Consider the following 17,218-nt stretch of genomic DNA (forward strand, 5'->3'; position numbering starts at 1 on the left):
ATGTATACCTCATCAGGAAAAGTATTGTTGTACCAAACTTTAGAAAGTATATGCAGAAGAATGGATATTTATTTAAACCTGGCAAAAATGTCTTGTATTTCCTTTTTTTAAAAACTCTTGTTTTGAATCTCCAGTTTTTTGCCCACTGCTTTCCCATTTCTTGTGTTGTCACTTTAATGTGCTGCATAGTGCAAGATTTTAATTTGTAAAGAAAAAAATTTAGTGTATTTTCAACTTGGGAGAACTTTAAATGCTGATTAAAATTTTTACCTTCTGTCTCATTAAAATAAAAAAGTTTCATACACTTCATTAGACATTGGTAAAATTATGCTGTGTTCTTTAGACAATAGAATATGCTTCTCTGAATATTTTTAGGGCTTTTTTTCCTGGCTGTATCATGTCTGAGAGGGCAACTCCAGTGTTATCGTCACAGGAAATGGCTTGTCATAATATATGAAGCAATTTTTTTTGACAATCTGCCAAAGGGTCTTTGTTCATCTTGGTAATATGAAAGCTTTGGTTTATTATTGGGCTTGCAATGACAAAGAAATCTGTGGCCTTAATTGGGACTTAGGAACTCCCTGGTCCTGATGCCTATTTGCTCTCCAATCTTCAGCAGATCTGCCTGTTGTCCTATTTGAAAACATATGGTATTATCTTCTACTGTAGAAAGCATTGAAATGGTGGATTTCTTGGATATTTTATAGCTGCTTTTTAGATATTTTACAGGTACTGCAAACCAGATTGCTTTTTTGCCATGGGTCAGCTTTAGCAGAGTGTAGTCTGAGATGCTGAGCTGTCCTCACAGTACGTGGTGCCCAATTTTGAAGTTGGTGTGGGATGAAGTGAGTGTGGAAGAGAAGGATGGTGTAGAGAAGAAGTAATGTCCAGACTAAGTAATTTCTGTCACTAGGGGAGCAAAAATAGAAGAAACTGTTAGACCTTGCAACTTTTCTAATCTAACATTTCTAATTAGGTGAGCTGTCACTGTACATTGCACCTCTGGATCTGGCAGTTAGTTTGGTGGCTCCTCAGTTTTTGCAAGCTGGAAGTGAACCGAGGTAGCTGACCTGGCAAAAGAGTAGAATTAACAATTACTCAACCACCAGTCCTGGAAAACTTTATTAATATAAACTGTTGAGAATAAAATGCCAAGACTTCTCTCTATGAACTCATAAGCGACCTTGAATTACCTCTCGTTTGGATTCTCCCAGAAATGGCTAAAACCATATGAAGTTAGAAAGCACTTTATTCTCCAACAATTCTGCACAGCTCCAAACTATTTCTTATAAAAAGTAAATTTGTGGGAAATATCCTAGACAGAGCTCTTTTTTAGGCAATAAAAAAAAAAAAGTGAAACTTTAATGCCTGAAGACTCATTGAAGAGCTAAACCAAAGACATGAAACTTGCTTAGGGATTTGACTGCTGGTTCTGAATAAAGAAGGGCTCTCTAAATTCATACAAGTGTGTAGGTTTTTCCTTCACATCCTTTTTGTAGAAGCCAGTTGTATGTATAATCCTCTGAAGAGTCAGGTAGGTGCTACAAAACACTGGCATAAAAGTAGTCCCATTACTCTAAAGGGTTTTACTCGGTGGAGACATCACTGTTGTATGTCTGAGTACATCTGAGAATGGTGATAGCCAACTCCTTAACTTGTGAGCTCTGGTTAATGAAGATAGTTGGTCCTTCTTTTAAGTCTGGGATGAAACCCTACATGTATGCAAGTCTGGGTGATAGGATATCTGTTTCTCAACCTGTTCTTTTGGCAATAAGCCCTGTACGTATTTGAAAGGCTGACCAAACTTTCCAGCCAGAAAGCATGTGTATTTATGTCTACCATCTTGTATATTTGGAAATCCTTTATTTTAAGGAAATGAACAACAGAAAAAAAAAAATCCTCTAACGATCAGGACAGATTTAGTCCTAAATCTATTCCTTTAAAACTAGCAGGAATATAGTAAACTATGACTCTCTTTTCTCCTGTGAAAGACAAAAGTAAAAGCGATTGTGCTATGAATTACTAATAAGCATCCTTTAAACCTTCTCATCCTTCCAATTATGTAGCCATAATTTCTTTTAAATATAAAGATTTCTGCTTAAAGTGGCAACGGCTGTTTCATATAGTCACATCATAAAAAAATTGTTTATATGTGACCTGAATTCCTTTATTAACAAAAAAAAAAAAACCCTACAGCTTATTTAATATCCCAAATTATAAATAAAATGTATGTCTAGAATTAAGTGTTTTATAGAATAAAGTCAGAAGTTAGTTCTTCATTCAGTTGATCTGTTACAACTTGAGTCAAAGGATGTTTTTCACTAGCTGAATTTGATGTGACAACCAGTGCACCAGAATCAGAGAACATGGTAAGCACTGCTTGCTTTGCCTAACTGCTGCTGATTGCTGCATGCAGAGTCTTTAATCCTAACCTTGGCAGGTAAAAACATATTTACTTGTAAACTTGAAGGGGAACTATATTATTGGAAGAAATCTGAAGCCCCTTTTTACGTATGCTGCTAATAATACAGTTGAATATAAAATACAAAATTTAGTAATAGTTGCTTTTTACTAAGTTTTTAATGTTCTGAGCTTGGACAATGAAAAAATCAGTTTAAATTTGAAACAGTATTCGTGTTCTTCAGTGCTGCATTTTTATGCTTTTTAAAAGTCTTTAGGGAATATTTTTAAGAGTCATTTTTCAGTGGAACTTTAAAAAAGTAATATTTCTAGATTGAGGTTTTTCAAGAACCTTTTTTTTTTTATTATACTATTTATGTATACAAAATTTAGGAGACATCTTGTTATGGAAACAATTACTGTATCTCATTCCAAAAGCTGTCAGTTGTAACTGTCATAAGTTGCAATTTGAGGTGCAGTTGAATCCAAGCAGTGGTAAATTCTGTGAGCGCTTGCGAGGTTCACCCAGACTAAACAACGCCAAATTCAAGAAATTCGCATCCAGCCGGCTTGCAGTGAAGCCCGTCTTTTTCAGATACTCTTGGAATTCAGTTGTTGTCTCTGGTTTTACAAATAAATTCTCCTGTGCCTCACAGAACTCCTACTGGTATTTTATTTTGAGAGAATCACTGATATTAATCACTATTTTCAGTATTTTCTCATCTCTTTTGCTTCATCTTTATTTTCTTTTAGCATTGCTATCTGTTCTTATATGAAAGTGGAGAAGTGAGTTTATTGCTAGAAAAGTATGCCTTATAGGCTTAAAAATTGTTTTCCAGTGTAGTAATTTTAAGACTTGATGATCTAAGAGCAAAGATATCAGCTTGAATTAGTTGATACATGAAAAGAATACCAATTTCCAGGTGAAGAGACATAAGCTGAAATGTTATCCTGATAATGTCATTGTGCTGTTTCTCAAATGTTGCAGAAGATTGTTAGCCCTTACTGAATTGCTGAAAAATTTGGATCACTACACTTTTTTTCTTTTCTTGTATTAAAGACGAGACAATTTTTCTTCTCCGTCTTAGTCCTCCCTCTTGTCACAGAACTACTGGGCAGTTATTTTCAGAGACGCAGCTGAGGATCAATATTTGTTGTTGCTGCTGCCTGAAACAATAAAACATACTAATTTTATGCTGTTGTTCTTTACTTTCCTTTCACATGAAATCACATGACCTAGGATCCTAGCCAAGAGCTAGCTGCAGTGGGAGAGAATGCAGGATATTTATAACTTCATTATTATCCATTATTTTTTCCTCACTCTCTTTGTTGCCAGAGAGAGATAATTCAGTATAAAGAACAACTAGCAGCTATCACAGCATTTAATTTACTCATTTTGAGAGGATATCAGTAAGAACTGCTCTTCTCTTTTTGTAGGCATTCATGCAGTAATGTTTATGGTATCACAACATCTAAAGTGGCAAGTTTGCAGGGGTTTTCTGCTCTTAAGGCGGTGGGGTGCATGAAGTCGCATCTAGGCCAGGGCAGTAGGGTGTCTAAAACATTCTCCAGCCTTGGTGGAGCAAAAGTGTATGGCTGTAGAGAAGAGCGTGCTGCTTCTTCCAGCCTTTCTGAGACCTTTAGAAAAGCTGAATTTTTAGTCTTCTCTGTGACTCCAGATTTGCACGGTCTGGCCCAGCGTTCACTCAGTACATGCCTTCCTGAACCAGGTAGTGCTGGCTTTAGTACAAGCCCATGCGTTACGATGCTGCAGGTGAAGACGCACGGTGCAGAAGCGAAACCTGCTCCTCTTCTGCGTCCAACTCTGCAAACAAGCGTCCATGTGGATGGAGCAGAACTGGGGCACGGGGCGCCCGCCTTGCGGGAGCAGAGGATCAGCAGCCCTCAGGTGCTCCTCTGCTCAGCGTGGTGTTTGTGCGCGCAGGGTCACAGGCTGCACAGAGATAGCTGTGCATCTGTAATTTTCTCCTTCCTCTCCCTGATGGTGTTCCTTATTCTAGTGTTCAGGCACTAAAAAACTCATGGTACAGAATAGTTTTTCACTGACACTCTTTTGCGCAAGGCAGGTTTAATCAAATATCCTCTGTGTTTTCAAGCATGTCTGATCTTTTGACAGGTATTTTTTTCCTTAACACACCATCAGTTAATTTTTTTTTCCCCTGCTGTCTTTTATTGCAATTGTACCATTGCGATAGTTCTCCTCTGAAGGGAAGAATTGCTTGCTTCTCATCCTCTGTATCAACCAAATAATTTTCTTTATCTGGGAACAAAGCAGGCTCTACTCCTGAAGTCTATATAAGATGCAGAATTATAGAACTGCTTTGAATTTTACTTTGACGTACATGAAAAGTCATATGTGCCTGAGTTACTGTATCTTTAGTGCTGTGTTACAAAAATAGAGCAGGGCTCTTGGAAAAATAGAGCACCTGTAGGAATTCTAATTTACGGACTATTCCTGTAGAAAGAGAAGTAAAGTCTGAAGCTGGACTTCTGCCAGATGATGCACAGATTTGGATCATAAAAAAAAGAACAGCTCCCCAGGACACACAGTCCCTTCCCTGTAGTCCCCCTTAAAGAGTGATACTGTGTAGCCATTAGCTTTTCATTGTGTCTCCCAAACAGAAATTTGCTGCTCTCCTGGAGAGAATTACCAAGCTAACAACATCTGCCTCCCATTGCACTGAACTGAGTGAAAGGGGCTTCGTCCAGTCCTTGATGGATAGGCTTCTGCTATGTTGATTTGGTAGACAGATGCAATCGCACAGTAAAATCCCAAGCAAACACCAAATATAACATATTTGTCTTAAAGCTTTTATTACTAAAGCTAAAAATTATGTAGGGTTTTGTTTTTTTTCTATGCAGAAAGCTTTACTACCAGCAGGATAGCTGGACTGAGCTAAGTTTGATATTGGTGCAGTGTCAAGTGCTGTGTTTTGGGGATTGCGTTGCTGTTGCATTGGGACTGTGAATGTGCTGTAATCCAGTGATAACACAGTGATGATCCCTGTTGGGTGGGAAAGGAGGGGTCTGAGAAGAAGGTGCTTTTGCACAGTCAGGTGAAAATACCTGGTGGTAGTTTTGTGACGGGTATCTGATCTTCAGGTTGATGCTTGCTTTAGAGTATCGGCAATTATATGAAAAAAAAGGAGGGGGGATTGTGGACTTGTGTCCTTGGTGATGGAGCACTTTAGCACTTTTGAAAGATCAAGATTTCTGTCAGGATATTTATGAATTAGATAGATGTGATAAAGCACTTGTCATGATGTGATATTACTTATTCATTGATTAGGAAGTAACCACAGGTAGAGTTTTTTTTCTTTCTCAAAATGAAACTTTTGATGAGCAAATACGATACATTTTCATGATAATATATTTCAGTGATAAAATGGCAGAAATATAAAGTTGCTTTTCATTGTGGTCAGCATTTCTCATGTATTTTTCCAAATATACGTATTTGTTATATGTTATCTGTGTCTTGTTCTAGTATTTTAAATATCACCTAAATACCTTAATCAAGATTGAATTTAATTGTGTTAAATTTTGTGCTTTTGTGTACATAAGCACACCCAATAAACAACTTTTCCACTGGAAAAAATTACAGCTGATGAGATGAACAAAGCAATCGCTGTGCCCCTTCATGGGGCGAGCTGAAGCACGAAGGGATTCGAGGGCGCGCAGGAAGCCTGTTGGCCGCGTTGGGAAGGTGACTGCCGCTCGAGTCCTGGCGAGAGCCTCTGCCCTCGCGGGAAGCCTTCGCTGTCGCTCCCCATCTTAGCTGGGAGCAGAACCTAGACAGGGAAGGCTGGACAGGGAGAAGGAAAAGAAGTAATCCTAGCTGTGAAGCTCTTAACAAGAGAGAAGCAATGTTCCCAAACGATGCCTTTTTTTTTCTTTTTTTCCCTGTACTTTGGCGTGAATGGGACAATGCTGCTGCAGTAATCCTAGCGGCACAGAGGAGCGGCCGGGGCACTTGATCAGCATAATGCACTTCCCCTTGTTAGTGTTTCCTCTGGCTGCTTGCTGAAAACCCCTACCCTGATGTTTGTTTAATATTCTTTAAGAGAAAACACGTGCAGGAAAAGCCTTGCATTACTGGAACAAAAACCTAGGTTTGTTTTCAGACGTTCCTTCTTTGCATCCTCTTTCTGCCTTTTTTTATTTAAATAAGTCTTTGCAGGGGTTGTTAAGATTCTGGAACTAAGGCTTTCATTATTTTGGCAGGAAAGGCTTAATCCTGAATAATTTTATTGCATGACTATGTGGAGGTATTTTTTTCACCTTAAATGCAAGTCAGTCTCTCTTAGATGTAGCAGCAATTTAATTAGGCAGAGCTTGGTCACACTGCAGACAACAGCAGCAGCTCCAAGCTGGCAAGGTCCTGTGGGCGGCCCTGCCGCTTAGGAGGTGTCACCTGGCTGTGGCTAGTTCACAGCAGAGGCAGTGGCGATGTGACATTGCAGAGTCGAGCCTTTTATGTTTTACTGCTCGTGCAGTTCTTTAAATTATTACTCTGACCTACTGGTGGGCAGTGATTTTTTTCTGGATGGTAAATAACAACACTTTTTTTTTTTTTTTTAAGTGAGTTCACTTAGTACCTGGATCTGCTGAAATTTTCTTAATGATGCTCTGAAGCTTTCCATCTACTGATGAAGTATATTTTTTTGTTTGCATGGCACATTTTTAATGGAAATTGAGCTGCTGAGTTTTTTCAGGGTTTATAAAGTCACTTGTTGGTTCTGTGGTGGAAAAAAGGCAGCTGATGACCCTGTTGTCCTACTTAAGTTCAGTCTTTTCCCCTTTAATTAAATCAGCAGTATTTTTAAAGATTAAATTGTGCTGTGCAAGAAAATAACTGTTTCTTCTGGTTTTGGCCTCAGTTGTTAACTTGTGGGAATTTATGTTAGTCCTCTAATTTTAGCCTAACATTTTACAGTACAACCAGTTTGCTTTTAGTGGGCTGTTTGTTGATGTTTATGGTCTATGCCTGTGAGGATTGGTAATTTTGTTTTATTCAAAGAATTTTGTATATTTAAAATTAGTATACATTTTAATTTTTGTCTGTTTCTTTGCCTTGACCAGACTAACTCCCTTGAAATTTCTGAAGTTTCCAAGATTAATTTAGTTTCCTAATGATGATATTAAATATTAACCCTTTCAGATGTTTTCAGATAAGGGTATGGTTACCATACAAACAAGACACGGTAAACTATTTTAATAGCTTGCCACTGCTAAAAGCTCCCTCTCTTCCCATCCTTCCACCCGTGTTCCAGTCAAAGCTAGCTAGTCCTGGCATATTCATTATAATCTAAGCAAAATGCAGGTATTTTTACCAGAAACTTAGTTTTAAAAAAACCCCAAAACTTAATTTGTCAGTGTTGTTCCCTTAAATTTGCAAACTTGGCATTGCATGCTGTCCCTGCAGACGGCCTGGATTCTTTTTCCACGTCACTCTGCAACTTGGCATATTTCGGTTTCCCAAATTATTAAACCCCAAAGCACAACAGACAATATACTATAGTTTAAAACAACTCCTTTTTGTTTCCTTTTGCAGTTCAAGTTCTGATTGTGTTAAGAAAGAAAAGTTTTATACTCTTGAAATTCATATTGCCAGAACTTTGTTCCAGTTAGAATGCCCCCATTATCTTTGAAATTAAAGTATTTATTACTGTAAGAGAGGCATTATTAAAGAATAAAGAGAACCCATTGCAGTTCCAATATAAAATACATAGTTGCTGTCATCGACTTCCTAGCTGTATATCCATTCAATGCATGTTCATTCAATGAAAGGTCAAAGATTAAGATACTGATATTAACAGAGCCTGGTTGTGCTTCAGTATTCACCAGCATTAGTTTGAATCATATGCATTAAAGGAGAGTTTAATTATCTGCAACTGTATGTTGGGATCAAAAGAATCACTATCAGCCAACACACTTCTATGTTATTTTGCATGTGACACATATAAAAGAAGTAGATTACAGGGATTATTGCACAGGCCATTGGTTTGATAGAAGCTAAGAGGTCAATGAATATTAAAAAAAAAATAGGCTTCATAATGCACACAGGCTGCTGGGGAAAATAGACAATGCTAATACTTTTGTTACAAAGTTAAAATAAATATGCCATTTTGAAAAGAAATAAAGAGTTTTAAAACAAAAAAAGTTTCCCACTTTTCACATCCAAGCAAAGATTTCACTGTAAAATACCAGAGTCCCAAACCATCACTGTTAGTAGTAAATGTCTACAACTTATGGTGTCTGACTGGATGTGTTCCATGCTGTATTTTATTTCTTCTTGGCATTAGCACACAAAGTATGTGTTTTCACGCCACAAGAAAAATAGTCATGTGTCTACTATGCATACTTACACACGCACACACAAGTCTCATGATAAAATGTGATATACTCACAGGTGAATAAATAAGGTATTTTTCAGTATCTTGAAAACTCATTATTTAAGCAAGTTGTAGAAAAGCCACTATAAATCTGGACTTTGAAGCCATCAGAAAAAAATAGTTGAGATTTAGCTCTGTAAGAAGTTTTCTGATTCAGCCATCCAAACTGGACAAGATCATAATGGAATATTCCTTCCCTGGTGGTGAAAAAGTTTCTCTTGCTTCTTACTCATAAAGGTGTTTGGAAAGCGTATTCCTGATTCCTAAAAAAGGAGAGTTTTACTATGTTACTGTTCTTTCAACAGGGAGAAAAACCTGCTTTTGTCACTTAGGTATTGCTGGGTTTTTTGGACAGGTGGTATGCTTTCATTGAAATCTCTTGGACTCCTTTAACTCTCTCAAAATGTTTTTGTGCCTTTTAGTAATGCAAGGTGCATCTCCAATTAATATTCTTCATGTGTCATTTTTAAAATAGCCTGTGTGGATGGAAAGGCTAAAATTCTCATATTTTCTTGACAAAGCAATCCAGAGTCCTACCTCTGTTCTATTAATTTTGGTTTTCTATTGAAACAGATAGTAAATCCAGACTTGCTTTTTTTTTTTTTTKTCAAGGATGAACTGGCATAAGACTAAGTTTTGTTGTGGCTTTGGTTTGCATTCCAAGCTGTCTGCAGTTTGTGATTTTACCTGCAAGAGAGAGTCAGACATCCTTTGCATAGCAGCACATTAAATTGACCTGTAGTACATTTGGGTATGACTATGAATGACTATATACACTGTATTGTTCTTTTTTTTTTTAGTTTTTCATTTTAAACAGGATTAACTCAATAGTGATAATTAAGCTGCACTAAACGGCTACACTTTTTCTTTGTTTCATTTGTCTACATAGCAGCAGTTAGAAACCTGAATTTGTCTGCATTTTAATGTTCTGCCTATCCACCACATAAAAATCCTTTTCCCTTTGATATATTCTTTGATTATTTACAAATGGATTTTTATGTATTAGATGGCCTCAGAATCTGTCGTTCACATAAATGTTTGGAAAATATACACTGCAGAGAGATTTCTTCTTAAGTATTTTCTGTTTATATCTTTAAAGTTCTGCAATCCCAGTCTAAACAGCATAAATTAAAATTGACTAAAATTATCCCACTGATGCTTACAGGTAATATGCAGTGGTCAAATTAAAAGAGCTGATGTGCAAATTGGAGGTGAGAAAGGAAAGCAGCACAAATGGATGGGAAGTGGACACACTTATCCCATACAGAAACATTCACATCAGCATGACTCGCAATGGTAAATTTGACCTTGTAATTGTGGACTGAAGGTGCTGGGCTCGAGATGCATAAAATCTTTTAACGGTAACTTTTTCCTCTTTAAAACTATTTTAAATGAGAAGGCAATCCTAAAATGATTTTAAAGCATATTTTAATTTTAAGAGTTAAGTTCATAGTCAATTTTTTGTAGAAAATATTGCGTAGCTGTCTATTTTTGATGTTTTGAAATTGTTTTTATTTTGAGGGAAAATCAGCTGCTGCAGCAGTAGATTGTATCAGAAGGTTTTTTTTCTTTTTTTCTTCTTTTTTTTAATAACTGGACTACTATTTAATTAAGTGATTTAGTGAAGACACAACACATGCTGTAAACATTTGAAAAGGGAGGCAAGGGATTTAACTCTTTGTGGTCAAATAGCATACCACCTAACAAAGACGTGAAGACGTTCATCAGGGCCATTAATACCAAGCTCAGGCTTAGGGGGCATTTGATTCAAGTCTGTTGTTCTTTGCTTGAACCGAAGTTTTCCTTGGGTGATGTGGAATCTCCCAGGACTTCTAGGTCGTGCACTGAAGGCTTGTTGAAATAACTTACCTAAAGAGCAATGACGCTAACTGAGGGAGAGGGAGAGAGCAAGAGGGGAAAAGATGTTCAAGTCACCGGTACTCCAGTGCACTGGCTAGGCATTTAGGAAGTCATTTCTCTGCTTCAGAAGGATGCTGCAAGGGTTGGAGATGTTGATGATTGCAATGTTCTGCCGGGTTGCTGGGCCACGATCTTGCAAGTTCCCACACTGACTGGTGCAGCAGGCGCTTGTGCTGCCCTTGGCTTTGAGCTTCACCTGAGTAGCAATTGTATATCTGGTGTGCCAAAATGCAATCTATATTTCAGTCTGGCATTATGAGCAAAGAGGATTAAACAGATTTGCATATGTTTGAAGGGTATAAACATCTGAACTGTACATATGGTTCAAAAATATTTGCAAGAAAACAGGTGAGATGAAACTGAGTATAATTAAAACTTAAACTGAATAGTAATAGAAGAAGTAGCTTCACAGGGAGAGGTTTGAGATAATTTTTGAAGAGTAGCAATATAAAATTTGACTAGTCATAACAGCGTGCAGGGAAAGTCAGCATGAATAGTTTGATACACTATGGTGCATTATGAGCCTTTTATATTTTGTATGTTAAGTCGTGGTTCAGAGGTATCACTTGCATGCCTAAGTCTTCAATTTGCATTCTCAGACATGTTTTGTTGTATGCTTACAAGTACTTCAAAAATGTGGCTGTCTAGATCTTTTAAGTACCTAAGTATTTTATTGTTCTAGCTTTGTTGATACTGGGAAGTTTTGTGAATTTAACGAAAATTGATTTTGATTTAAATTGGCATAACACTGTAAACCTTAAGTTGTTTAGAAAACCACAAATTTCCATTGAAATAGTCTAAATCCTGTGGTGAGGACTAACGTGTATCATTTGCGATTTGTTAGACTTCATCTGAAGCCTGACCACTTCACAGTGACCATGCCAGCAAAATACCCTGAATGATAACAGTTGTCCTAATGCCCTCTCGTAATTTCTTCAGAAAGATGTATTTTTCTGCTCTTGTCACAGTTGACAGGTAGTAAATCATACAGTGTTTCACAAATCGCCATGGGCTACGTACCGGATACAGCTCAGCAAGTGCAGAGCTAACAAGGCAGAGCCAAGCAGTTCAGGCTTTGTTGTAAGGACATTTTTGCTTGGAACAGGCTAAGCAGTGCCAATCACGTAGAGTAAACATACAGGGAAGACGTAGTCTTCTTGGCTAAATAGCATGCTCTCTGCAGGAAGCCCTATCCAGCTGGTGTTTTTTGAAATAACTTATCTTTTTGAAGTTATATTTCAAAAACCAAACTTAGGAGAATCACAGAAGAATCCTTTTTTCTTCCATGAAGTAGAGAAGGCATGATTCCACCCATTACATCATGAAATATATTAGTACACATCTCCTGAAGCGATGAATCGTAGGACTTAATTTAGTATAATCGATAGCTGTTGATGCTGATGGATGTTTGGACATAAGTACAGAAAAAGCTTTGATTTCAATTACTTCTCCTTTATTTTTAAATGAGCCATGATTTCTTTGCTGTGCTTCATCTCTCCACTTTTCTGCAGTACACTAAAACTAAGAAGCTTCTCTGATTAAATTGGGACTGTTCTCCACTGAATGGACTGTAATCTACCAGGAAAAACAGGTTTTGATAGGATTTCAGTAAATAATTTTTGAAATTCTAATTCACTATTATTGTAGGGTTATAGCACTGCTTTCAGACTTATCCAGTTTTGTTTGTAATAATATATATTTTCTTGAGGACTAATTCAAAAAGGATTGATTTGAAACGTATTTGCATTGAAGCATTTGAGTAGCCCCATATGTTTAATAGGGAGTAAATGCAAAAGAGCTTTGTTTAACTGGACTTTGGAGTACAAAATTCTTTTGTCAGAGCATACATGGAGAGATACAGAGCACAATGGCTTGCACAGTTAGAACCTCTGTTGTGATTTAAGTGAAGGTTGTAAGGGGTTTTATGAACACATGTGAGAACATCTCACAATTTTCTACTGATAGATAGTATTATTCCTACTTTACTGCTTGGAAAACAGAACCATAAAAATGTGAAGTGACTTGCCTAGTGTCATAGGAAAGTTTCAGCAAGAGAGCTGGAAATAAAATGCATATCAGAGATTCCAACTTTAATCTCTGGATGGTATTTCTCCCCTTTCTATCCTAAAGGTTTGCCTGCCTGTGACGATTTTGTGTTGTTATACCTAGGTCTATTAAGAATCCATTAAGATCCATTATGAACCTCCAGAAAGAAGGGTGGTTGCTTAATGAGGAAACCGTATTGTGGTATTAAGATACTTTTCTATATATTATTTCTCCCTATTGTAAGAGGTTCTACCATTTGAACACTACAGGTTTCTAAGCTGGTAGGCAGCACACAGGCTGGTTTTTGGCCACCTCTGTGCCCAATGAGGGATGCAAATTTCTACAAGTTACAAGTACTGATGCTGTGAAGGGGAGTGGGCACAGGCTCCCCTTGCTCCTGTCACTTCAAGGCAACTCTCCCATCATTTCTTATACTGCTTCACTCCAATTCCATTCTCTTTGCCCCAAAAGTCCTCATCTTCTGGACTCTGGATCTCCTTGCTTTTGCCTTTTAAGATTTTTATCATCCTCCATATTCCTTGTCTTCCATATCCACCTGATGCAATGGCTTCCTGTACTTTGGCTTCCAAACCCCATCTTTCTTTTATCTTTTCTACTGACTTCTTGCTCCCAATGGATCCTAGCACATCTTTCCTCCCCTGACTGTGCAGTTTGTTTCCATCATCCTCTTCACCTCCTTCAGAGCTTGTTACCAGTCCCATTGTCTTTGCCATCCTTCACCGTTACTGTCTCTCAGTAGTTGTCATTTTGCCCAGTCTGTCTGCAGATTTCTGTCAACCTTCAGGTCAGGCTGTTACCATCTTGCATTTAGATCGGATTCTTACCTCCTTCCTGTGTTGGCATTCCCAGTGCTGGAAAGCATTGAGCGCATGAGAGGAACTTTCTCTTTCTTCTGCTCTGAATTTAAAATGTTTTGTCTTGGAGACATCCTGACCCACTTCTGGGATCTTGGTGAAAGTCTTTCTAAGCTCGTGAGCTGGAGCATGTCCACAGCATGCACAATCTACAGCAAAATTACATGGTGCAATCTTAGTCTCTGCTGAATATGTGGTAACTGCAGTCTTTTAGCCTGATTTCCTAAAGAAATTAGATGTATGCAACTTTGCAGTGACTGTCTCTGCTGCTCTCCTGCTTTTCCCAATAATGTTTAAACCAATTGGCTAGCTTCAATCCAATTTGAAAGGGGTAGAGGTCTCAGCTTATTAGATTCCTACAAATTTTATGTGCAGACTGGGTAGGGGAGAGATCCTAATAGTGCTTCCACTGGGGGAAAGTTCAAAGTCCGCTGCAGAATTCACATGTAAGCACAAGAGGAAGGCCTTAGGGAAGCAGGTGAGGTGGTTCAAGATTTATTTTTTATCATCATTTTGCACTGCAGTTCTGGGAGATTCTGTCATCTAAGTGAATAGAAACCAGCAAAGTAGAAAACCCAGGAGTGCAGAGAACTGAAACAGCTTCTGATCCATTCCCTTCCATGCAGAAGATATAGAAGCATTCTGGAAGTCAGGGTGCAGGCAGTAGGCATAGTAGGCAGGAGAAAGAAGACTATTTAGAAGTTCAAAAGACATTTGGAGGAGGGTGCCTTCCGTGCATCCTTTAACACAAGGTTGTGTGACATGTAGTTCATGAGCCAAATATAAATTATAGCGAGTTTCTTTATGGCCTGCCAGGGCTGAGAATCAGCCTGTGGTCTTTGGTACCAGACTTATATGCATCTCCACTGGTAGTTGATGGTGCTGGAGCAGCTGGCAGTAAGCAATATTCCAACTGGTCAGTCACATCCTCTCCCCCAAGGCAGGACATTTTGTGTCCCACTCTGGTGGACCAAGGACAGCTGAGAGTGGATGTGATATATGTGATAGGATGGCAGGAAGCAGTGGAGGGCTGGGGGATGCTCAAATAGGCATGAAGAATTGCAGGAGGCAGAGGGGAAGAAGCAGGTGGGGATTACGTATACAGCTGCTAGCTGGAGCTTGGTGTAACTGATGAGTCTTTATTGGTCTGCATGTTCATTTGAGCTGTAAGCCTCTGTTTTGTCCTTGGTCAGTGTACAGATTTACTGTAAAGGATTAGTAAAACAGATTTCTGAACTCGTGAGACTGATTTGTAGGCCACACAACATCAAAGAACTTGATTTATTTATGTCCTGCCTTGACGGATGACTCATGCCAAGAATCACACAATAATGGTTTGCACTGCTATTATTAACCCTGAGATGCTTTTCCAAATATCTTTATAGAAGAAAACCAATCTGTGTTATAATGATGCTGTAAATATGGGGCTGACCTCTTTCTTCAGTACTGCTTGACCGAGAATAGTGGGTTCAGTATTACTGAAAGGAGAACCTTCAGGACATAGTTTGCCCAATGTTTCTCACTGTACTCTAAAGGAGAGGCATGCTGGTGGTCAAACATGCTGTGCTGTGCCACTCCAGATGTTACCTCTGGCTGTGCCTTTAATTAGAAGATTGTCACAACTATTGCAGAACCACTCAGACAAATACAGTGACTCTCTGTTCAGAAGCAGGAACTATGTTGGGACAATATAAGGGTGCATTGCATGCTCTCTACTTGTGGCCAAATGCAGTCAGATTACTAAAACCCGAAAACAATAAATCAGAGCACTGGAGGACTCGGAACATATCATAGAATTGCATTTCATTCTCTGAAACAAATATGGGGTCAGGTTATGCAGTCCTTACTCCTGTAAGAGGTACTGCTGAAGGCAGTCCCACTGGATCCCACTGATCTAGTAAAATAAAAGCTACAGGGATAATGGCACACTTTGATATATTTATTCAATTATGATTTTTAAGTGGGGCCTCTTCTATAGAAAGGAGGGATGTAAGTAAAAACAGATGTTACAAGCAGCCTCCAAGAAAACCCAACCCCCAGCCTAATTCCTGCTGTTACATTTTCCCACAACTCAGAAGGCAAGGCTCATGGGCGGAGTGCTGCCTGTGATCTTATTTTATACTTTCTAGTATATACTTGATTTATAAGGAAAAACAGTTCTGGTTGTGGTATCAGGGAACATTTACATCTGAAGTGGTAATGAAGAACTGGTTTTATAGTAGCTCTGAGAGAATTGTGTGTGGTAACTCTGTTCTGCTCTTGTAAAGACAGAAATTTTCCTTTCCCATTACCACATCAAATGCAACTTTTACTTCTTACCTGCAGTGTTCAGAAACCAATTTGTAATTGTTGCTCTGTTTTTCCTTTTTTTTTGCCTGATGCTTTGTGTACATATAGCTTTATTAGCTGCCTTTCATTTTTTTGCCTAGACTTTTTTATGGCCCCTTTGATGCTACCACTCAAGCTGCTCACCTCCCTGGGGCTAAAATTTCTTCCCCTCCTATTCTTCTTTTAAATTATGCACTTTTCTTCCCTAGTCTCACCTTAAAATTGACATCTTCAAGTGCTTCTCAATAGCTTTCTTCTGTGCTGTTCATTTCTTTAACCCTTTTTCTGTCTCTTTTTGTGCACTTCTGGGCTCTTTAAACACATTTTAAATCTTTGTGATGGCAAATAATTCATATCCATGTGTGTCTGTATATACTGATATTTGTGAAAATAGTGTGGTAAAGTAACTTTTCTATGAAAATAGATTTGAGCAATGTCTATTTATTAGGTGAAAGTGATTAATTGGCTTCTTCAGCATAATTTTTGACCATCAAGCTAATACATCTGGTCAGTTATTTGTTCATTCATTCATTTGTGTGTGGTTGATGTATTTTGCTAAAAGTAGTACATAATTGTGTTAATCTTCCTGTCCATAAATAGCTGAACTTTTCATGGCATGCTGTCCCTGATGAGGAACCAGGTGTGCTGCAAATGAACTACTAGTTCTTCGTGTGCATTCTTGACTTCTAGCTTTGATTTAGTTATTCAAGACCATAAATAACCAAGATGTTTCTAATTAATGGAAATAATAATGGTAGCCATTGGTACCAATGGTAGTTCTGCAGAATTAGAATGTTATTGATTCTTAGGCTAGGGATTAGCATCTTGTCTCAGTTTGAGCTGAAATACGATCTGAAAATAAAAGCCTCAGGAAAGGATTTTTAATATCTGTTCTGGATAGTACAGGTAGAATGATGGCATCTATGAAGTATATTTTACTATTCATTTTTATACCAAGTTTAGTACATTTATCTGTCCAGGAGAGAAGCAAGTGCCCTGGCTATGGATGAGACTGCAATAGTATGCATCTATATATACTAGCTAGCTTTCTATGTGAATAGCAAAAACATTAATACTTGTAATATTTCTTTGGAAAGGCCAAAGCTGTGTTTCAGGTTTGGCAGCCTGCCTACTGTAACCTTATGATCCAATGTTTGTTCGACAGGAAGCTTTACCAAGTGGTCTTTCAACTGAGCTATAGCATGGCTTTGGTGTTCTGAGAACATGGTCCAACTT

At 38.1% G+C, this 17,218-nt stretch overlaps 1 protein-coding gene across 1 annotated transcript in view; it reads left to right on the forward strand.

Moving 5' to 3' along the window:
- STARD9 (StAR related lipid transfer domain containing 9) overlaps positions 1–17,218 on the forward strand; it is a 123,297-nt gene that overhangs the window by 44,153 nt on the left and 61,926 nt on the right. The window lies entirely within an intron of this gene.

The sequence above is a fragment of the Apteryx rowi genome, unplaced genomic scaffold (assembly GCF_003343035.1).
Source record: "Apteryx rowi isolate R43461 unplaced genomic scaffold, aptRow1 scaffold_183, whole genome shotgun sequence".
NCBI lineage: Eukaryota > Metazoa > Chordata > Aves > Apterygiformes > Apterygidae > Apteryx > Apteryx rowi.